We start from the raw sequence: 22592 nt of genomic DNA on the forward strand, positions 1-22592 counted from the left end.
CGGCAAGTGAAAGATAAAGAGCTTTGTCTAAACTACTTGGTCAATGTTATAAGCTGACTTGTGGACTCTCCAAAATTCATATATTGAAGTCCTAAGCCCCAGGGCCTCAGAATGTGACTGTATTTGGATACAGGGCCTTTAAAGGCATATTTAAGGCAAAGTGAGGTCATATGGGTGGCCTTCCTCCATTCTGACTGGTGTCCTCATAAGAAGAAAAGATTAGGACACAGAAACACACAGAGGGAACACCAGGTGCAGATGCAGGGAGAACATGGCCACCTACAAGCCAAGGATAGCGGCTTCAGAATGAAACCAACCTCACAGACACTCACCTTGGACTTCTGGCCCCAGAACTATGAGGAAAGGAGCTGCTGTTGCGTAAGCCATCCAGTCTGTGGTCTTTATTATGGTCGCTTGTGCTGACTAAGACAGTCACAGCACGGGCACATCAAGACTCGGCCCCAGTGTCGAGAATGTGCAGAGACTCCTAGGGGTCATGCAAAGAAGGCAGGCTTATCATCCAAATTCCTCCTCTGCCGTATTTTGCTTGACCTATGGTAAGTTACCATTTTGATCCTCGGTTTCCTAATGTGTACAATGAGTATGACACATATCTCACTGCCACTTTGAGAATTAATCGAGATGATGAGTAATAAATATTATAAGACTCTAAGTGCTCAATATCCACGTCTCTAACTCTAGCTATTTCTCTCAGTAGTGATAGGAATAAAAAATAATTGTACATATAATGTTGTAATTTTTAGCATGTGCCAGGCATTGTGCTGAATATCCACCCAGGATACTTCATCTAGTTAGGCCATTTTGTCTCCTGGTAATCAAAGACAGCAACTCTGTTCTCAGGACTCTGTGCTTGGGCTTGTTGAATTCATCAGCCTGTAGGCAGGGGTCTGAGTGGAGGCCTCGAACTTTCCACTCCTCACCCTGCCTGACTGATATTCGTCAGCTTTCAGCCTCACTGGCTTGGGGAGTAGGACTGCCTTGGGTCACCGCTTGTCAGAAGCCCACAACCTATCCCTGGCCTGCCTCCCCTCTTACTATCTCCAGATGTCCCTCTATATTAATGACACTTACAGTTACAGACAACTGTGGCCAAACTCTAAGGATTCACTTACAAGGATTTACATCATTGAGGTTGAGATTACGGACCGTGAACATATAATGCGCCACGAACACACAAGACATTGACAGGGCAGGGGGATCAACTGTCCTGCCCATGGCCTGGTCTACTTGGACATGGAGACTTGCCTACAATGTGCCCTTCCCAGAACAGAGGATCTCAGAATGAAAAAACACAGTGAACACACACCAGTCTGACATCCTGAGAGAAGAGAAGCCCATGACCTCCAGGCATAGATTGACTGGAAGCCAAGAAGCACTGGATGACATCCCCATTGTGTGTTCACCAAGGACATGGCCTTCAGCCTCTTGGGTCCACAAACGGATGGATGAAATCAGTCTAACAGACATGGCCAGACTCATGGTGACAGACTCACAGAGCTACACTCACAAAAAGATGATGAGCACCGCAGAATTCCAATGGAACAGTTTACCATGGAAGAGGGCATGCCTTTCCAGAGATTGCTGCTATCAACATTTCTAGGAGCTGAGTTATTGATTAGTTTCTTGGTGGGTAGAAATCCGAGCATAGATTTGATCTGTGAGATAGGGCCCCACGCATCGGTGAGCATATCTGGGCCACTGCAGTTTTCCATAAGGGGCTGACCAGAGGGCCTCAGCAGGGTGGAGCGCTGTGACTGGCCCCTCACACCATGCCATCACCTTGGCCGTCAGGACCGGAGTGCTATGAAGTGAGTTGGCTTGAAGGATGACTTATTCCATCCTGCCATCCCTCCTCTTTGCCCCACTTAAAATTCCTCAGTTTAAGAGCATCCTTTTGCCCTTACAGGGAGGACCCAAATCCTCAAACATCTCCAAGGCTCTGCAGCTCTGCCTCTGCTGCTCTCAGCTCACCTCTTCCCCGTGCTTCCGTTGCTCCGGCCACATGGGCTGTGCACTGGTCTTTGGTCCTTCTGCCTGGAAAGCGCTCTTGCTCTCTCTTCACATGGATGACCTTAGGCATCCTTTATAACTAAACTCAAGATCCTTCCTTGTGAAGGCCTTCCTGGTCCCCAGGCTGGGTCATGGCCCTGGGATCAACCTTCTTCCCCGAGTGCATTTGTTTTGGTTTGCACTTAAGCATTCACTGGTGATTTAATTCCAGCTCCCCAGTGGACCAGCTGCCCCAAGACAGCAAGCTCTGGGGCTGCTTTTATTTCCCATGGTCTGCCCAGCACCTGGAACAATGTAGGCACTAATCCTGCTCGTGGAGTGGCCCAGGGAAATGTCCCTGTCCCGTGCAGTGAACTCCTTTCTGGAACAGGCTGGACCAGGAGCATAACACCTCTAGGGAGCCCTTTCAGAAAGAACACAACTGGGTTACCCTCTGTGCTTGATCAAGGTTGAAGGAGTTCACTGCCAACCTCAGGAGGCTGAGGAGTTCTCAACCCTGACCTCTCCTTAGAACAGCTGGGGGAGGTTTTAAGAAGCACTGATGCCCTCCGTTCATGCCTAGAGATTCCCACCCAAATGGTCCAGGAGCCTGGGCATCCTCAGGTGTTCCGTGTGCAGCCAGGCTTAGGAGCCCTGCTGGAAGGCGCCCTCTCTCTCGCCGTGTGAGTTTGATTAGTGCATGTTTCTTCCAGGTTCTTAATAGTCGTAGCACACTGTGCGAACCTCTTCTGGAGCCTCTCCCAGCTTGACCCTCACAACAGTTGTTAATCCTATTCTGTGGATGAGAAAGCGCAGTGCAGGGAGACTAAGCTTCTCCAGTAAGGATATGCAGCTCCCACAAGAAGAGGCAGGATTTGAACTCAAGTCTATCTAACCCCTGAGCCCAGCCTATAGATGCTATATCATATCACGTTACATTCTTGTGGTGCCGGACTTCGGGGACACTGTGTCATAAACATACATGTACATCTCCAGCATTTCCTCTTGGGATGCCTGGGTATTCCTAAGGGTTCACAGGTAGAACATGTTGCGAGTTGAGGTTAAAAAACCCCCAAGAACTTGATTATGTTTCCGAAGTGTCTAAACCCTGTCCTCTGTCCCCTCGTCCACCACTTAGAGCTTTGAGCTGAGAAAGAGCAGGGCCTGCGTGGCCACCAGTACGAGCTGTCTGGGCCCCATGCTTGTTAAACAGGAGTGAGGTAGAAAGTATGACGAGGCAGAAGCAAAGTCTTAAGATACCAATTTTTCCCCCTTCTAGTCCCCAATTTTGGACAAACATGGGGCCCACAAGTGAGTGAGGGAATTAAATTAACGAACACAATTTCTCCCTGTCATTGAACTCTGACTAATGAGTCTATTTCTGGGTAATAAGAGGAGCAGGAAGTGACAAGGCAGTGTAATGAATTAGTGGCCCAGAACCTCGTTAGTCAGAATAATCTTTCCACGAAAGATAAATGATGCAAACATTAATTATAAAGCCAGGGTGGAAACGCATCCCATTATTTGGCTTCCTAAGAAATCTATCCCAGTTATTATGAGGCGTTTCAAACAACAATGATAATAATAAAGTAAAGGCTCCGTCAGAACTCTAACCCTGGCGAGACCCGCTGGTGGTGGGAGCAAAGGGGACAGCTCTGATTTCTAAAGGGGCCAATTCTCGATCTCTTGGAAGCCACGGTGCGCTCAGAGTTTGCCCCAGGACTGGTTCCCCAGCCTCAGCCTCTCGGCGACCTGCAGCCCCCCGTGTCTCCAGCTTGGTCGCTCAGAGCCGTCCACTCAGGGCCACCAGACCCAGGTGAGGCCGGGAGTTCAGCAGGAGCCTTGACCCCTCAAAAAAATGACAAGGCCACGGGTTTTGCCATGAACTCTAGCATCCAAAAGACGCAGCAGAGGTCAAAACCACAAAGGAAATGGAGGGTCAGGGGTCAGGCTCTGGAATCAGCTAAATTCAAACCCTGCCTCTGTGTCTGAATAAGTTATTAGCCTGTTTCTTCACCGGAGAACTGGTGACAGCGGAGGTATCTGGTCAAGAGGGCTGATTATGAGGCTTAAAGTCGGCGGCGCAAGGAAGATGCTGGTACCCATTGCGCGTCCTGTGGATTCTGTTTCCTGGAGCCAGGTGAAGGCGGCAGAGCCGGCCCCCGGGGTGGGGCGCCCGAGCCAGGTCCTTCCCACGAGGAGGGCGGCGCGGGCCCGCCAGTGTCGCGCGGGGGTCGGCGGAGCGCGCGTCTGGCCTCGGTGGGCTCCGGGCTCTGTCCTCTCAGGATGCTCGTCGTCGCCTGGAATTTTGGTAGAAGCCAGGAGGGAAGGCGGGGGAGGCGGAGGAGGACCTCTCTGGGAGCCCAAGTAGCACAGGCTGAATCAGTAATAAATGTGGCTGCTGAGGCCATTACTCCGGAGAGTAAATAAACCGGAATTAAAAACCATAAAAAAGAACTCGGCAGCGTCCTGGTAATAAACTCGTCCGTGACTTTACGGCTCAGAGGTTCCTCCGCTTCTGAAGGTCGGGCTGTCTCTACCCCAGGGTCGGAGGGCGCTCGGTGGAGGGAGAGGAGTTTGAACTAAGGCGGGGACGCCCCGCAGGCCCAGTCCGGCGGCCTCTGCCCGGAGTGGAGGCTGCAGGCTGCTTTTGTTTTTAATCCTTTGTTGTTATCTCACTGGCAAACCTTGGTAATGAAAGAAGAAAAAAACCAATTAATTGGGAATGAATTTTAATTGTCTCTGACTTCTCATTTGTAGACTATTAAAATGAGTTCCCTATTAAGTGATCACATTGGGTTGAATCACTCTGAGAGACGGAAGGCACCCAAAACTGCTCCTCCAGGCCCGACTCCAGCCTCTTCCTTTTGGGCAAAAACTGGGCTCTTGGGTTTTAAGCAAAATGATGCAAATGGGAAAAAGAAAAGAAAAACTTGCCGTCAAAATCTTTTTTTTTTTCTTCTTCTTTTATGTGTTTTTTTGGCTGAAGAACAAACGCCTGCGTCGGTTATTCCGTGGCGGTGCGTTTCTCTCCCACTTGGGGAGTGCTCTGGGAAGGTGGCTGGGGACAGGGCCCAGCCAGGCTTCCGTAGCATCTCTGTGAGCCCCTTCTCTGCCACCTGGAATGGAGACTCCCCAAGGGGCTGCGCGAGGCTGTCAGGAAACGGAGCCCAGGGGGGCAGGACAGGGAGGGGCTTGAGAAAGGACCACCGACAGCTCTGCACCCCGCCCACCATTGCTCTTAAGCTTTACTGAGGTATAATTGACAAATAAAAATGGTACTCATTTAAGGTGTACAATGTGGTGATATTGAATACATTGTGAAATGGTCTCAACAATCAAGCTAATTAACGTATCCATCAGCTCATAGAGTTACCACTTTCCTTTTTGCGTGTGATGCGAACACTTAAGACCTACCTCTTAGCAAATTGCAAGGACACGAAACAGTAATGTTAACTGTAGTCACCACGGTGTGTGTTAGCTCTCCCAAACTTATTCCTCTAGCATCACTGAAACTGTGTCCCCTTTGACCAACCTCGCCCCCCTCCACCATTCTGCTTTCTGCTTCTAGGAGTTCGACTGTTTTAGATTCCACATGTGAGTGAGGTCATGCAGAATTTGTCTTTCTGTGTCTGTCTGGCTTATTTCGGTTAGCATGATGTACACTGCAGCACTATTCTCAATAGCCAAGACACAGAAGTAACCAAAGTGTCCAAGGATGGATGAATGGATAAAGAAAATGCAGTCTATACATACAGTGGAATATTATTTAGCCTTAAAAAAGAAGGAAATCCTGCTATTTGGGCCAACATGGATGGAGCTGCAGGGTCAGTGACGTTTCGTTGCTCCGACATAGGCTGTCCAGGGTGCACGGACCCCTCTTCTTAAGTATTCTCAGAAGAATGCTCGTCCTGCCCCCTCACTCCACGTTTTGCTTTTCCAGGCGAGGCATAGGGATGTTGTGTCCCTGAGCCACTGAGGATGTGGCAGGTCGTTCGATGTCGCTGAATTAAGCCCAGGTCACGTAGTTATGGGAGTGGGAGAACCTCTCTTTGGAGATGGCACTTCCTGCCTCTGTTCCTCCCTGTGGGGCTGTGTGAGTGTAGGCTAGCTGGACACTAAGAGCCCAGGGCCCAGGAGGCCCCAGGGATGCCAGTGCCTCAGCCTCGTCCCTCAGCTCTCCCTTCTCAGGCTTCCTCCCCTTCTCCCTCCTCTGACATGTCGCTCTCCATCCTTGTCTGTGCCTCTCGCTCCCATCCTCCATCCTCTTTGCCCCATCACCCTCTGCTCACCCTTCCTCTTCCTCTTGTCTCTTTCTATACAGAAGGGCCATGAATTCCTCCAGAGAAGGCTTAGCTCAGGAATTTGTAGGTGGCTCTTGGCTTCTTGCCTTTCTAGGTAAGCTCTACACTCAGCAACTTTATGGCTGTCAAGGCGCAGCCATTTCTGTCCCCCTCGGGCAGAAGCATAATCAGCCTGCAAGGCCGGTTCCACCCCCTCTGCTCCCTGGGGCTCTATCTGGCTTCCAGCCTCACCCACACCCCCACCCCCTCATGCACAATTTATTTATGGAGGGCCAGCGGCACCCGTCTCCTTCCATCTAGATTACCTGCATATTCAAGGGGATTAATTCGCAGCTCCTGCTTACACTTGCCTTATTAGCTCTGGGCTTTGCAGAGAATGCGGTTGAATCAAGGTTAACTCTGGGTCTGTGGTGCGGTGGGCCCCAGCAGGACCCTCAGCCTCCTCTGGAACCCATGCTGGACTGGGCAGAGCTGGCAAATGGCTTGGAGCCCTGTGAGAACTGTCAGAGTCAGACGTGTAAGAAGTTAAGGCCTGGTGTAAATCTGCAGGTCACCAGAGGGTGACAAAGTGCCAATCAACATGGGTTAATCAAATGAATGACATCAAAAATGGCAAAGAGAACTGTGTCTTCTGAGCTCGCTCCAGAATGAGGGCCTGGGAGCCTGGTTGAGGCAGTGATACTTCTTGGTTTGGGATCTGAGGCCCCTTTGAAGGTCAAGTCAAGGTTGTGGTCTCCAGAATATGGTGTCTTTGACAGCAGCAGTTACCCAGCTCAGGAGCAGAGGCCTCCCCCCTCAGTCTCGGAGAGCCAGGCCGGCTCTTGGCTGCCCCTGCCAGTGCCTCCACTGGGCAGCAGATGGTGAGAGGCGGGCTGTGAGCACTTCTGCGCTCCTCTCAGTGTGCCCCAATCCCTGTTTCTAAACAAATGGTCTGTTTTTGGAGTGGACTAGGCTTTCTGACCCCATGGGTCCTGGATGATGAGCCTTCCTGGCAGAGGCAGGAGGACCACGTCTGAGCATTGCTGGCACAGGCGTCCCGCTCCCTCCCTCTCTATCAGAGGCCCCAAGAGCGTTGTATAAAAGAGGGTGCTTCATGTGCCCTCCGTTTAGGAGGACTTACAACAGGGCAGGCTGTCCCAAATGCCTTCAGGATCCAGGCAGGGCAAGTGAATGAGCAGAGCCCGCCTGGATGAGAAGGATGGCGGATGGCGGCAGACTGGACCAAATCCACCTCATCTGAAAGCATTCAAAGCTTATTTTAAACCCTGGGAATACTTAACGAGACAAATGTGCGCCAACTTCGGGCTGCGGTCCATGCAGCTTTGCAACCCTGAGGAAACTACACTAGATGCACCGGCCATCCAGACGGCTTGCGTCCCCCACCCCTGCCAGGTACCACGGACCCTCGCTGGGACATGTCTTTGCTCAGGCTGTTCTGGATTCCTGGAATTTCTGTTCCTTCTCTTCGGACTGGCTACTTCCCATTCATCCTTCAAGACCCTGCTGAAGCCCCCCATCTTTGTTCCCATTGCACTATGATGGCATTAACGAGAAGGCAGTGGAGATATTTATTTTTCTTTCCCAGTGGACTACCGGTACTTATAGGAAAGGGACACGATCTTACTTAGGTTTTGGTGCTCCTGGCTGGGAAGGGCCAGAGGATTGGAAACCCACGTTTCTGATGGTGACTGTGAGGCAGCAGTGAGACCAGAAGGCAGCTCCACTGCCCTTCCTGGCTGCCCACCAGCTGCGCTGCTGGTGAACTCTGGGGCAGCCCTCACTCAGGGCCGCTGAGGGTTCCTCACTGAGCGGGTGGGGCTTGCAGTTGACCCATCGGATCTCTACTGACCTGTGAAGAAGCCTGCCTTACAGGACGCAGCGAGGCCAGTGGCCTTCTCTGAGCAGGGCAATTGGGCAGGCTCGGAAGGAGTGTGTGGCCCTTTAGACCAGATGCAACTCTGATGCTTCTGCCAGGCTCCAGATCTGCTCTTTGTAAGAGCTGCAAATTGTTTTCCCGTTGTGTGAGTGTTTGAGTGTGAACATGTGCGTCCTTTATTCCTATCCCCTCACCATCCTTGTCACCCGCCTCTGGGCAGGGCCTCCATTTAAACATGGCACCCAGCTAATGACACCCTACAGTTTGGGTGTCTCCTCACTGCCCCAGTTTTCTCCTCTTTCGGGATCTCTCCATGCTCCTCCATCCTCCGCCAGGAGTGGCGCTGGAGAGGCGGTCCGATGCCCGGGTTCCCAGCCGAGCCTCAAACCTCCCCTGGACGGCATCCCGGCCCTGCACCCTCCGGGCTTTCCTCTTTGGGACTGGAGAACACAGGCCTTACGTTTGCACACTGCCTTTAAAAACAAAGTGCCAGAACAGGCAACAGGGATTTCACATCTCCAGTCAGGGAAAAAGTTGCGTGCTTGCCACCCGCTCTTCATTTCTCAGTCTGTTGGTGTCAGACTCTGATGTGTTGAAAGGCAGCGCAAGAGGAAGGAGGTGGGGAGAACGGCGTCTCAGGGAGATAATTGACTTCAGAAAAGCTATGTCTGAGATGTAGGAAGAAAACAAGTGAAAATATGTTATTTTACAACCTTGATACTCCTGACCTCATTGAAAATAAATATACACACGCTGTACGGGCGATCAGGTAGACTGAAGAGTGTGCTAGCACGGGGTGCTGGCGCCCTCTCGCGGCCATTAGAAATAGTGCCACATCCTGTGTTCTGTTTCCCAGAGAAGCAGGCTGTGGCAGAAGCGTTTGGGCACTGCCTGAAGCGCAACCAGAAAGTGCCTCAGAGCGAACTGAAAAGCAGCTCCTAAAGGTCTCCCTTCTCTACTCACGACATTTTTGTGACTCCTAGGGCTGGCTGGAATTCTAGAAGAGAAGAGGTAGGTATAGTAGGAATACAATTCAATCCAAGAGCTTGGTTTGGTCTTTATCTGCAGCTTATCACCTCCAGATCCTCTGTGGGTCTCAGTCTCATCACCTGCAAAATGATAAACTTGAAATGGACGATGCTTCCGGTTCTTTCCAGCTGGGATAGTCTGTCAAGTCTCAGCAGCCCTTGAGGAATGCTGAAGCACCAGAGAGCTGGCGATCACTGATATTAGTCTGGTGGGGGAACTCTTAGTATGGGGTTGCTTCCTTGCATTTAAAGTGCTACTATTATAGCCTTTCTCTAGCTCCGATGAATCTCGTGTAGGCTCAGTGTAACAGAACCAGCCCTATTGTTCCCATTCCCTGTTAGAAGAATATCCCTATTGTTATTACCAAGCCTGACTTCCCTGTCTGGTTACTTACATCGCTGCCTCTCCCACACTGATGAGAGAGAAATCCTTCCCCTGGGGAGGTAGATTATCAGGCACCTAGACTCACTCCAGCTCCCAGGTCTGCACCCACAGGAGGCTCATGAGCGCGTGACTCCCTGAGCTCTGAATTGTGGACCAAAACGTGGAGCTCACAGTTAGTGATATTTCGTCTTAAATTTTCCCTTTCATCTGACTCTTAACACAGTTCACTCACTTGCTGCTAGAAAAGAAAGCTCCCCAGTGTGCCACATGTGTCCAAAAGAGTACCATTTTCTGCATTAACCCCTCATAGCAAGAGTCTGTTTTCTGTTAAATGTTTAACCCATGTGAGCAGACTTTGACCCTCACCCACCCCGCCTCCTGGTCTTGGATGGACTTCCCGGTACCCCAGTGTCATATGTTCTGCGGCTCTTGGATAAGATGCATAGAGTCATTGATCTTTCTGGTGAAGCCCTTGGGAAGTCTGTTTAGCAAGGGAGCAATTTCAGGAAGCTGACTGTTTCATTAAGCGTATGAAACAGCAGAGCGGCTCATCTGTTGGCCACAGTTTGTCGCCTGGTTGTCTTGGCTCTAGCCCAATATATCATGGGTTGTTTTCCCAACACATTTTAAAATTTTTATTACTGACTATGATGTGATTTCACTGCTGTTATTATTATAATTAATTTGTTTCTTACATAGCCTAAAACACAGAGTAGACCTTTGCCAAATGTATCATTATAACTTTTCTGGAATGGTGGCCACATTAATAAATAATTAGTCCTCACTGAGTGCCTACTCAGGGCGGCTGAGCTTTGCACTGATTTCTTCTGTTTTTGCTACAGCTCTAGAGGGGAGACAGTGGTATCTTATTCTACCAGATGGAGACACTGAGGCTCAGGGAGGCAGAGCGGCTTCTTCAGTTGCTCACAGCTACCAGCTCCTGGAGGAGACCAGGCTCACACAGGGCTCTGGCGCCCACGCCTGTGCTTCTCTCATGGGACCCGCTGCCCACAGCCGCCCACAGCCCCCATAGCCCCCACAGCCACCCACAGCCCCCACAGCCCCCACAGCCGCCCACAGCCCCCACAGCCCCCACAGCTACCCACAGCCCCCACAGCCCCCACACCCACCCACAGCCCCCATACCCACCCACAGCCCCCACAGCCACCCACAGCCCCCACACCCACCCACAGCCCCCACACCCACCCACAGCCCCCACAGAACCCCACAGCCACCACACCCACCCACAGACACCCACAGCCCCCACAGTCACCCACAGCCACCCACAGCCACCCACAGCACCCCCCAAGCCACCCACAGCCCCCACAGCCACCCACAGCCCCCACAGCCACCCACAGCCCCCACAGCCACTCACAGCCACCCACAGCCACCCACAGCACCCCCCACAGACACCCACAGCCCCCACAGCCACCCACAGCCCCCACAGCCACCTACAGCACCCCACAGCCCCCACAGCCACCCACAGCCCCCCATAACCACCCACAGCCACCCACAGCCCTGGCCCTGCTGACATTCTGTCTGGGCCCTGGTTCTCCAGAAGGTCATCTGGCCAGCACATTGACTGAGGCTCTGTGTGTCTTCTCGTGTGAAGGTGACTCAAAATCCGGGGCAGTGTGTTTTCAGTCTGAGCACCCTAGGAGACACTGGCCCTGCCCTTGGAGCAGAGGGAAAGCTCAGGCATCTGCTTGGATTGCAAGGAATCTGGGGCCCAACTGCAATATACGAGGGCCTCTTATTAAATGTGAAAGTATTCAGTGCAGGGCGGGCAGGCAGCTCAAGCAGAGAAACCTGGTCATTGGTCTGACTCTTCAAAACTTAACCAAGCTGGTTTGTGTGCCCTTGTCTGAGAGGAACGACGCTTAGCCAAATTCTGACACAAAGGAACCTTGGACTTGAAATCTTGTCTTTCTCTTCTGGAGAATCTGAGTTTTGACGGGAGACTGTGAGAGGACTCAAAGTCCACCTTGACTCTCAAATATATGAACCTGTGGAAGAGGAACTGAAAGAGAGGAGTCTCTGAGAGCAGATAACCGTTTTCAAATATTTCCGTGCGGTGTCTTGGGAAAGGAGTGAGATGTTTTCTATAGGATCACGTAAAGCGAAACCAAAACCTTAGAATAAGCTCACATTGATTGGGAACAATCAATCTAGTATAAAATAAATTTAAAGGTCTGAGGTGCCCGAAGAAGGAAAGGGCTGCACTGGAATTTTCTGGCACAGGAGGGTTGTGCGTGTGCGTGTGTGTGTGTGTGTGAACACCCATGCACGTGCTCGTACGTGCATACATAAGCACATGGTCACACATACAGAGGGAGGGGCAAACAGAAGATAGATTTAATCAGATGACCTTTACAATTGCACATTTTCTGGACTTCTATAATTAAATTTTTAAGATGGGCCTTTAGGTACCACATTGGTTATCAGAGAGAGAGATTTGCTCAAGAAGTCTGCCTGGTGCACTTTTTTTTTTTTTGAAAAATTTCAAATCTTGAAAAAAGTAACAAGAAAAGCATATTGAACAGCTTTCACTCATATTGGCCATGCATCTTCGAAGAACAAGGCATTCTCTTGTATAACCACAGCAATGATCAGTTCAGGAAATTTGACACAAATAGGATGCTGTTCTTTTATACGTGGTCTGTCTTCAAGCTTCCTCAGTTCTACAAATAACGTCCTTGACCACATTTCCGGCCACGGGCGCAGTCTGCTCAGCCACTCTCACTGGACACGCCTCTTTAGATGCCTGCCATCGGCCGTGGTGCTGCAGCCTTTGTCTTCCCGACACTGACATTTGTGAAGATGACACAGACTGTTCGGGAGTGCTGGGTGCAGTTCAAATGTTGCTCAAATCACCTGCAGATAGTCCCACGTCTGGCACATAACATCTAGTAAGAGTTAGCGACTGGAAGGGAATCTGTGAACTGGGGGCACAGGCCCTGGAGCCCGGCCTGCCGGCTGGATGACTTACCTTGGAGGCGGCAGGCGCTGGGGAGGGTGCCTGAAGTTTGAGTTCTGCTCTGCCATTTGAGTTTGCGCAAGTCACCGCCTCCTGTTAACCTCGGTTTCCTCCTTTCTAAAGTGAGGTCCTCCCACGACAGTAATGAGAATTAAGTGGCATATTGTAGGTAAAAGTGCTTAGTAAACTAGAGCAAAGTGCTGCACCACTGCATCATATTATAATTTATTATTAATACGCCAGCGAGGCAGCCTGAAGCCAGAATAGCAGAGTGAGCTGGAAAGGTCTGTAAGACGCAATGGAGAGAAGCAGAAGCGGAGCTGACGGGGCGGGCTTGCTGGGCGTGCAGCTGGACGTGGCGCTCAGGGCCCTTCTCAGGGTGCCCCGTGGCGCCTTCTCTCCACTACCAGGGGCTCCAGCACTAGTCATGGCCATGGCGCATTGAGCATCTACTGAAGGTCAAGGGCATTGCCAAGAGAAGCCAAAATGCTCATAATAACTCTGAAAGGTCTTATGACTTCTATGTTAAAATGCGGAGTTTCAGAGAGATTATGTTCTTCACTCAACGTCACAGTCACACAGTCAGAAAACGGCAGAATCAAGAAGCTAACTTGTAACACCTCCCGCAGAGGCATTGCTGTGTGTGCGTGTGTGTCTGTGTGTGTGATGACTGTTCTCGAAACTCTTCCCAATCCTTCCTTGGTGGCTCAGTGACACAGAGTCACGTGACATAAAGCTTGTCAGCAGGCCCAACTCTAAAGTAACAGAGTTTATTTAAATCTGTAGATCAACTCTCTTTAGGCAGGACCTTATTTTTTCATTGATATGCAGATGCATGCTAATAAGCTCTGGTTCCAAGCAGCATCTGACGACCTCCGTTTCATTTACTTATTGACTCTGTGAAGTGGTGTGAGTCTGGAGGACTCTTCAAGGAGTTCCTGGAGCTCTGCAGCTTCCCGGGGCCCTTGGTAACAAGCAGCCTCTCTCCCTTCCCCTGCCTGGGGGCCAGACCAGGATTTGGGGAGGCAGTAAACTCAGGTGCCCTGGGTCATGCCAAGACTGCTCTCCTGGACATCTCTCTGCAGCTCACACTCTAGGCAGTCATGCTGGTTTCAACAGGGTCGATGCATATGCCATCAGGGTTTATGGAACTGACATTGGATGTTAAACTTGGAAATATCAGGCTTTGCAGTTGGCCAGGAGACTGTGCCCTCAGGCTGTGCACACCTTTAAGTGGCTTTGCCCACTTGGGAATAGCGCCCATCACTCGGAATTCTGCTTCCCCCTATTTTCTGCACCAGCTCAACTGGAAGCCAGGGAGGCAGTTTGGGTATGTGGGCAAGGTCTCCTGAGTCTTGTCTGGGCATGGCACAGAAACAAGAAGCAATGTGAAACGGATGCCCATCCCCAGTCTCCTGCCTACCCCGTCCTGGAGCCGTGTGTGTGGGAAGGCTGGCTGGGGAGCTGGGTTAGACATCTAACTGTCCAGATGCCCCTTCATACCACAGTTCTTCAGACCCTCTTGTGCTGAGTTCTTCATTGCTCTCTTTTCTTTCTCTCTTTCTTTGTCAAGAGACTTTCAATTAACTGTTTGTTTTCCAGTTTGAGGGAAAGGTTGTCATTAGCTCTGTCTGCCTTCCATTACTCACCTTTCGTCTCTGACCTCTGACCCTCCCCACAAAGCTGAAGCTCGGGGCTGCTTCCCACAGCCTGTCCCGCACCACGGGCACTTGGAGAGAGAGCATTCCCAGAGCCCCTGGGACCACCCTTCCCAGTGCTTTCTCTTTGGCAGGCACACAGCTTCCTCTGACACCTTCTGTGATGGTTATCGCACCTATCATGTTACATAATTGCTTTTGAAATGGGAAATATTCCACTTTTGGAGAAAGTGCTTGAGGAGAAGAGCCACTCTCCTTGTCTTCCCTCTCCATGTGTGCCTGGACACGTACAACGCACAGCTGGTGACTGCATGATCTGTCCACAAACGAAAGTTGCCCCACTTCCTTCGGGTTCCTCAATCTGCCGGGGGCTCTTCCTCCATCTCCTTTTTGTTCTTGGGTCCAGATGTCCCCTCCTGCTCAAAGTCAGAAGGAAACATTTCGTGCACCAGAGAAGGAATGAGCAACAGGGATGGTGCCTGCAATAGTGTAGTCCAAAGTCTAGATCAAATATAGCAAAGAGTTTTTGTCTTGCCTGCCAATTGCAATCAGTTTTAGTGGCTTTCTGGATTAGTAAATTGAGAAGGATTCTGAAGTCAAGTCTGGGCTCAACAAGAAAGAAGCCCATGATCGATTAATAATGCCTGCCATGGGCATGGACATAGGAGTATTGGTGTTTAGTCATCCAAGAGATGATGCCGTACCTCTGAGTATGCTAGTCCTTTTGCTATTTGTGTCCAATTTCTGCCATTTCCTCTGACAGCTTCTGGGGCAATTAGTTTCCATAATAAGCCAGTAAGAAATGTTGTAAAAATGTTACAGTATCAATGTCACCTGAAACTTCTTAGAAGTGGAAGCCTTGATCCCAAGCACAGATATACTGGCTTCAAAACTGAGGTGAGACCCAGAAATCTGTGAAATCTATGCCCAGCCCCTCAAGTTATCCTGATACAGGCGAACCTGTGAGAGCTACTGTGTAACAGAACAGGAGAAACGGGGGATGTGGGAGCTGAAATGGAAAAGGCTAGTGATGGTTTTTGAATATCTCCTTTCTTTCTTTTAATAAAGTCATGGCAAGGTGAAACTACTGGTTTAGGCGTCTCTGGGTGAAGCCGCTTGAGAAGGACCTATATTTTATAGCAATTTTCAGCGGCAGACTTTATCGAGCTTCAGTGAATCCCTCCTGGGGCGCGAGGGGGGGGTGGGGGGGGGCGAAGCTGTCCGGCAATGGCGTCCTTCTCTGGTGTTTGCACCGCTGCCTCGGCTCCATACCACCTTGCCTCACTTCTCCAGGCGTCCCTGCTCATGGAATTGGTGTTTCAGATTTCACTCAAGTGAAGCAGAGCAGATACCAGATGTGCTGTTGGAGGGAAAAGGGAATACTTAGTGGCATGAATTTGTGTGTGTGTGTTTGTGTGTGTGTGTGTGCGTGAGTGTTTGTGTATTTTCCCTTCTTGAACACTATAGCTAGAGAATGGAGGTAAATGAAAATTAAGTAGGTTGAGCTGGCCCATCTTTCCATTCTCAGGTGATATCTCTGGAAATACCACATCCAGGGTCCAGACCACAGGGCTGGAGGCAAAACCTCTGCACCATTGGCACCTCTTCCCTGGCCTCCAGGGGCTGTGGCTGGATCATGGCTGAGATATCTCCCAGGCCGTGAGGGACACTGGGTTAAAAATTCTGCATTGCTTCACCAGGTTCCTGATTTCAAATCCCTCTTCTGTCAGCTGCTACGGGAAGGGTGTGTTACTGTTGGCATGCTATCTACCTGAGCAGCCTCAGGTTTCTCACCTGGAAAATGGGATAGTACCTGTGAGGACTCATCCAGAATCTGTGCACATAAAATAGCTATGCCGTTGAAGGCACTTCGAGCCCTGCCTCTGGGATTATTCTGCAAGTACCAGGGAGGACCGGCTCAGAAGTTCCTTCCCCTCTGGGCTCTCCTGACTCCTCAGTGGCTGGGAGCCCCAGCAGGCTGAGATGGGCTATGGCCCATCCTCCCTTGCCCAGACTCCACGTCATGTGAACAAACTGTAGAATTAGGAAGCACTGACACCCTCTTCTCTGCCTGTGGTGCTCAGCCTGTGCCCCCTGGTGGAGACTGAGGATCCTGCAGGCCCTTAACACTGCCAGGCTGGAGGAGGGAGGAGGCCAGCCACTCCTCCTCTTGGTGCCCTGACTCAGGAGATTCAGTCTTTCCTTCTCGCTCCACTGCAAGTGCACCCTGCTCAACCTGCTCTCAGTATCTACCAAGGAAGTTATCTGGGTTCATCCAGGTCTGATGGCTGCATCTGAAGTTGACTATCTCTCACACCAGAAATGTTCTCTCTGGCTGTTCACTCAACTCTTCTTTTGGTCTTGAATCCCTCCTGGCTCCTGGCAGCCCAAGAGAGGGGCCAACCAGCACCTGTGCTGTCTGTGTGGAAGGTGTCTGTGCTCAGAGCTCACTCTGCATTTTATCTGCCAGCCAGGGCTGTCCTGTGGAAAGGAATATGCTTAAATAGGCACATAAATATCACAGATATGCAACACCAGCTTCCCCGACTTTCTCTGTCTCTTATACACACACACACACACACATGCACATGCAGAAACACCGGCCCATAGAACTTTCTAGAAATTCTACTGGTGTAAACAACTCCCACACTCATCTACACAGATCTTATTCCTCATTATAACTGAACTTTCCCTCTCAAAGTACAGCTTCTCTTCCTTCCTACTAAACTCAACTAGAAGTTCTGCACATTTTCTTCCTAATCAAAAGGAAATGCTGATGACTCCACTAGCCGAGCATCGCTCCCTGGGCCTCAGTAGCTCCCAGATATCATCCCCCGCCTTTGCTCCCCTGAAGTAAGACAGGAAAGGGACAGGGAATGTGTGTATTGCTCGAGACGCTGCAACAGATGGGTCTGTGTCCTGGGTACTATGTGGGGTGCAAAAGGAGATGAGATGACCCTGCCCTCAAGCCCCCATGGGTCACCTCCCTCCCGGGAGATAAGGAAGCAACAAAATAGGCTCCAAAAGAAGTCTGACTATGTGCATGCCAGACCACTGCTGGAGCAAAGACCAGAGAGAGGTGCAATGGTGAGAGGTGCAAGGGGCTCAGAGGAACATAATTTTGTGTGGCAGGATGGGTTTAGCAGTAGCTCTCTGTTGTAGTTCGGAAGTATACTCCACACGTGTCAGAGCTTTACTTCGTCCAAAGGTTAGCAGCAAACCTACACTTGGGCCTGTGGAATGTCAATCAACAAATGATATTATTACTACTGTGAAAGGGGCGTGGCCGAGCTCTTAGGACAGATGGACCAATCCTCAAGGCAGCAGATGGTGTTCATACTTTCGGGGGTTGCCAGAAGAAAGCTTCAGAGCAGGTGGCTGGACATCTCAGAGGAAGGTCCTCTCAGTGAGAGCCTCTGGATTCCCCGTTGTCATGGGACTGATGGCTCCCAGGCTCCTCCGGAGCTTCCCAACCTTGGTGCCATGTTGGATGTAAGGAAAGGACTCTCTGAGCCAGCGGGGAGCTTAGAGGGGCAGGCGTGACTGATGAAGGGCAGGCCATGGTAAGAGGAGGTTCTTGTGACTGAACCAATTCCCTCTTGACTTGGAGTTCAAAGTCCTAACTGCAACTCTGCTCCTTGCTGGCTGTGTGATATAGTGTTCAAGTTAACTTAACCTCACCCAACTGCATTTTCTCCATCACTAAAACTGGGTATCCATCTCTGGATTTGGTGGTGAGAATGAAGTGAGCCCATGTGCGTGTGCCCTGACCGTAGTGCCCAGCACAGAGAGAGGGATGTGGTGATGGTGGTGGTGACCACTAGGATGACACAGTGATGGCAGCTCTCTCTAGCTCCACTAACCTTTCCAGAGTGATCCACAGAGGGTCACTCTAGCCGAGTGACTGGTGACAACCTTGGGGATCACAGGAATATATCCCGACCTCACTCACCACCTGCAAACTCTAGAAAGGAGGTTCTCCCCACACTTTCAGGGCACGTGCAGCCTGCTGGTCCCTGCAGGGCGCACCGTCTCTCAACAGCCTTCTGAGGAGTGGGCTGCCTTCTCTTTCTCATGCCCTCTCCGGCCCTGGCTGCAGCTTTCTGGGTGCTGAGAGGGAGCAGGAAGGTTGTGGGGAGGAGGGTGCTGTCCTGGCCAGTCTTGTGTCCTCTGGCTGGCTGATGCACTGGATTGCTTGATGCTGGCTGTTTGTTTAGCTTTGGGCCTGAAGATGGACAATTGGGCCCAGCCCCAGGTCGGAGCATGGGGGCCTTCCCATGTACATCTCTGCCTCTCACCGCTAGTGTCTCTGAGGAGCCTCCTTGTCCCAACAGCCCACATTCCTAGAAACTAGGGAGGCATCTGGAGGCAGCAGTTTGAACCTCAGCCCAGGAGTTGACCTGTGAGGGATAACGTGGCACATGGCTGTCTAGGACTCGGTGTCCCAAGGTGTGTAGGAGGGAACTGAGATGCTGACATGGGAAAGAGGAGCAGTGACCTGGGTGGAGGGGAAACTCCAGAAGGCGTTTCAGAGGGTTACTGAGCTCCTCCTCAGGACCAGCCAGAAAGGTGATGTCTGTGGAATGTTGGCTGAGACCAAAGGGAGGAGGCTGTGTGGCTTGGGGGCCTGAACTAGGACCATCTAGGTGGAAAGCTCAACCCAAGAGAGAGCTTTCTAGAGATTAGAAGGTAGGGGGTTAGCTATCCTTTGTACCTTACACAGGAGTCTCATTTAATTTTGACAACATCCCTGTGGGGAAGGATTTACAGTGGCCGTTTTAGAAATGAGGAAGCAGGAGCCCAAGAGCTGGGTAACTTGAACATCACCCAGCTTGGGAAAGGGCTAGGACTGCCAAGCAAACTCAGCCCTTCATCTGCACCGTTCCTGGGGACATTCACGCCGTGGCTGGAGGGCTCCCAGCCAGCATCTAAGCAGGCAAAATGGGTATTGAATGGAGAGTGAGGCTGGCAGGCCCACAGTCCCCGGGTTCCCAGGACTGGCCACACTGTAACGTAATGTAGCCTGAGCTGCATCAGCACAGGAAAGGAGGTGCTCCCCACACAGCCAGGGCACGTGCAGCCTGCTGCGCCCTGCAGGGAATGCCTTCTCTGAAAACCTCTCTCAACTTCTGTTGCCAGTTGATATGCCTCCGACCCCTCCTCCTGCCCTCACCCTCTGCTCATCCGACTGCAGCGGCACCGGTGTCGTGGCTGTCCCGCTCGTGCACTAACACACCCTCGCTTCAGGACATTTGCGGTGCTGCTTTTCTGCTGGCCATGCTTGGCCCTGGTGTATCAAGTCGACTACTCCCCCACTTCTTCAGGCCTCTCATCAAATGCCACCTGATCAGAGGACTCCCAGTCCCCCTGCATAGTAGAAACACGGCCATTCCATTCCATCTCTTTACCTTCGTCTATTGTTTTTTCTAGCCGTTTCAACACCTGACGTATATTTACTTGTTTATTTGTTTAGCGTTACTCTTTCCCCACTAGAATGACAGCTCCATATGACTGGGGACCTTGCTCACGTCTCCATCCACAGTGTCAAGAACACTGGCACAAAGAAGGCACGTAATGAATCAAGGTTGGGGATCTAGTCCTGGTGACTCGAGGGACTTTTCCAACCCCGAGACCCTAGGACCGTATGCTGCATAAGTAGTGCTGTGCGTGGCACCAGATGTTTACAAAGAAGTCTGGGCTTGGGCCGGTCCCCCAGAAGCTTATTACCACAGAGGAGAGGGGAGGAGCTCACGAAGGTGGTGAAGAAGCAGGGGACCACAGAGACCTCAGGAGGCGGGAGCTGCACTGTTTCTAAGGAGGCAGCCAGCCTGGAGCCGGCCAGGCCTACTCAGAGACCCTGATTCAGAGAGCCCTGTCTGCAGCTCTGCTGGCCGGGCCCCACCCGGACACCACAGAGAGGCTGGCCGCGAGGCACAGATGAGAACAGGCTAATTTCCTTTGATGTTTTCAAAGGTAGAAAAGAATTTCTGTCGCTTCTGAGAACAGGTAGCTGTAGGCTGATGTGGGTGGGGATGCTCCAGCTGCAGGAAATGCTCATTAGAAACAATTACACCCAGACCTGACCTGCTGGCATGCTTGGTGAAGCAGCCTGAGCTGAGCACCCTGGCCGGAGGGCTGTGGGCCAGTGGCACCAGGGCCACGACCGTGCTCTCCAAAGCCGGTGCAGACAGCCCCTTCACGAATGACCTCCCCTACTGCTGTAAAATAACAATTTGACGAATCCAGTGTTCCAGGGGAGAGTACCAAGTGTAACTGCATGAAATATGACAAAACATGAGATACGGTAATTAATAACACGAACCACTGATGCGCTGGGAGCTCGGTGGGTGTCCAGACATTCTGCCTCTCCCAGGTCCCCTCCCACCTAAGTAGTCTGAGTGTGACATTTCTGCCCCTTTCACCTTGCGTCTCCAGCAGGAACGCGGGCCTTCTCACCCCCTCAGTGACCCTAATGAGGGCTACAACAAGGGCAGGAGTTTGCATCCTGCTGCGTCCTGGACTTCCAGGGTCCCAGCAGACCCCTGTGCTTGGCAGCCCCTTCAGCAGGCTGGTCACCAGGCTTGGGGGCATCCAGCCTGGAGTGGGCACTTGTTTGCCTTGCCCGTCTCCCCAGGTGTGACTGCAGAACAGCGCAACCACGATTCGCTTGAATTAATGCTGCCCAAGTGCCTGAGAAGCCTGTGTTAGGCGCTGCAGCTGGAAGACCGGGTGTGAGGGGAGTGGGCACAGAGATGAATGGCAGAGTACTCTTCTCAAGGAGCAAAACAAGTCGACCTTAGTGCCACCGGGGAGAGAGGGGCAAAGGGTCACAAGGAGGAGAGGGGCACCCTGAGTTCGGCAGCAGAGGATTGTGAAACGCCCCCTCGTGGCCTCTGCTGTGGATTCTTGGCGGGTTCCCAGCCCCCACGTGTCCTCCCTGCACACACACATCCCCCAGTGCCGAATGTGCTCTAGCAAAGCAATCAAGTGAACGTGTTTTTAAAAGAAAACTCATTTACCAAGCAGGCCTCTGGAGCAGTTGATGGAATAGCCCTCCTCTGGATGGAAATAGTGGTGTAATGGCCTTCCCGGGGCTACCTCTGCACTGACATTACAGCAGGCTAATAAACCCCAGAGGGGTGCCCGGTGAGCTGCCAGCCACTCCGCACATCTGGATCCGGCGCCCGCAGCTCCGGAGGACAGCCACGGGAGGGCGCTCCGGCTCCCCTCGCGCCGCCGCAGCTGCGGGGGTCGGCGCCGCCACCCGGCTCCCCCTTCCCCGCCCCAAGGGCTCTCGCAGCAGGCTCCGTACCCCGAGGGTGAGCAGGCTGCGTTGGTGCCGCCCTCCGTACCGCCAACTGGATTAACGCAGAATGGTTAGCAAAGCCAACCCTGCAGACAGGATTGGAAGGAGGGTGGGTAGCTCACATCACTAAATCAGAAACCAGCACGTTAACATAATTTATTTGTCAAGCCCGTGGACAATGCTTTCAAATCACATCAAGATGTATCATTTCTCTTTGGGATACAGGCGTCTGTGAATTGAGCTCCAAAATCACAAAGGCAAGAGTAGTCTGGGCTCCCTCTCCCCCCAGCTTCTCTCGGATGCACCGGACATGGGGTCTGCTCCCCCTGCCGCCTGTTCCCTGCGGGCTCTCCTGCAGCGGGGGCAGCGGCTGCGTTATTGACCTTTGTGTCCCCAGGATCTGGCCCATAGCAGATGTGTGCACAGTTCACGTTTGAGTTGAACTCGATATTGCTGCTTCTGCGGTGGGAGCGATGCTCGTGCTTATGGTATGGCAACCAAGTTGTCGATCCTGCTGTCAGACGATGTGACATCATTTGGGATCCGAAAATGTGGCCGTCAGTCCCACACACTTCTGGGCAAGGTGCCCAATCACCATGGGAGATGGTCGCACCCAATCTCAGAGGCCTGTGAACCCCAACACATCTTAGAAGTGTTTCCTCAGGATTTCTAGAGCACTTGTGAGCACCGCAAGGCACATTTGATTTATTTAGTTGGTCTTTAAAAATGTATTTAGTTAGTTTTAATTTTACATAGCATACCCTTCAGTAAGAGCAAAAGCTGGCAAATGAGTTGGATGTTTGTTAAGGAAAATCCCGGGCAGCCCCCTGGTGGCCGTGGAAGGGAGGACGCTGCAGGCGGGCCTCCGAACCCTGAGCCGGGCTTGTTACCGGGAGGAGGAGCCCTGTCTCCCCTCCCGGCTTCTGCCATCGCCTGGGCTCCGCGTGCGGACGTGAGGGAGAGCCTGGGACCAGAGGCAAGTAGGAACATAGCGGGCGGGGAGCTGTCCTGGCGCTGCCTCGGCCTCCCTGGTACAGCTGAGCCCTTG

The 22592-nt window shown here is 51.9% G+C and overlaps 1 protein-coding gene across 8 annotated transcripts in view; it reads left to right on the plus strand.

Annotated features, from left to right (window-relative positions):
- NTM (neurotrimin) overlaps nt 1–22592 on the plus strand; it is a 908157-nt gene that overhangs the window by 268654 nt on the left and 616911 nt on the right. For 3 of the 8 annotated variants that reach the window (XM_070623481.1, XM_070623483.1, XM_070623485.1), the window contains exon 1: nt 7391–8306. The exons of the other annotated variants lie outside the window; for them this stretch is intronic. The gene's annotated coding sequence lies outside the window, so the exon portion shown is untranslated. Of the gene's footprint in view, nt 1–7390; nt 8307–22592 lie in introns of those variants that run through there. 8 annotated transcript variants of the gene reach the window in all.

This window comes from Equus przewalskii, chromosome 6 (genome assembly GCF_037783145.1).
Source record: "Equus przewalskii isolate Varuska chromosome 6, EquPr2, whole genome shotgun sequence".
Lineage (NCBI taxonomy): Eukaryota > Metazoa > Chordata > Mammalia > Perissodactyla > Equidae > Equus > Equus przewalskii.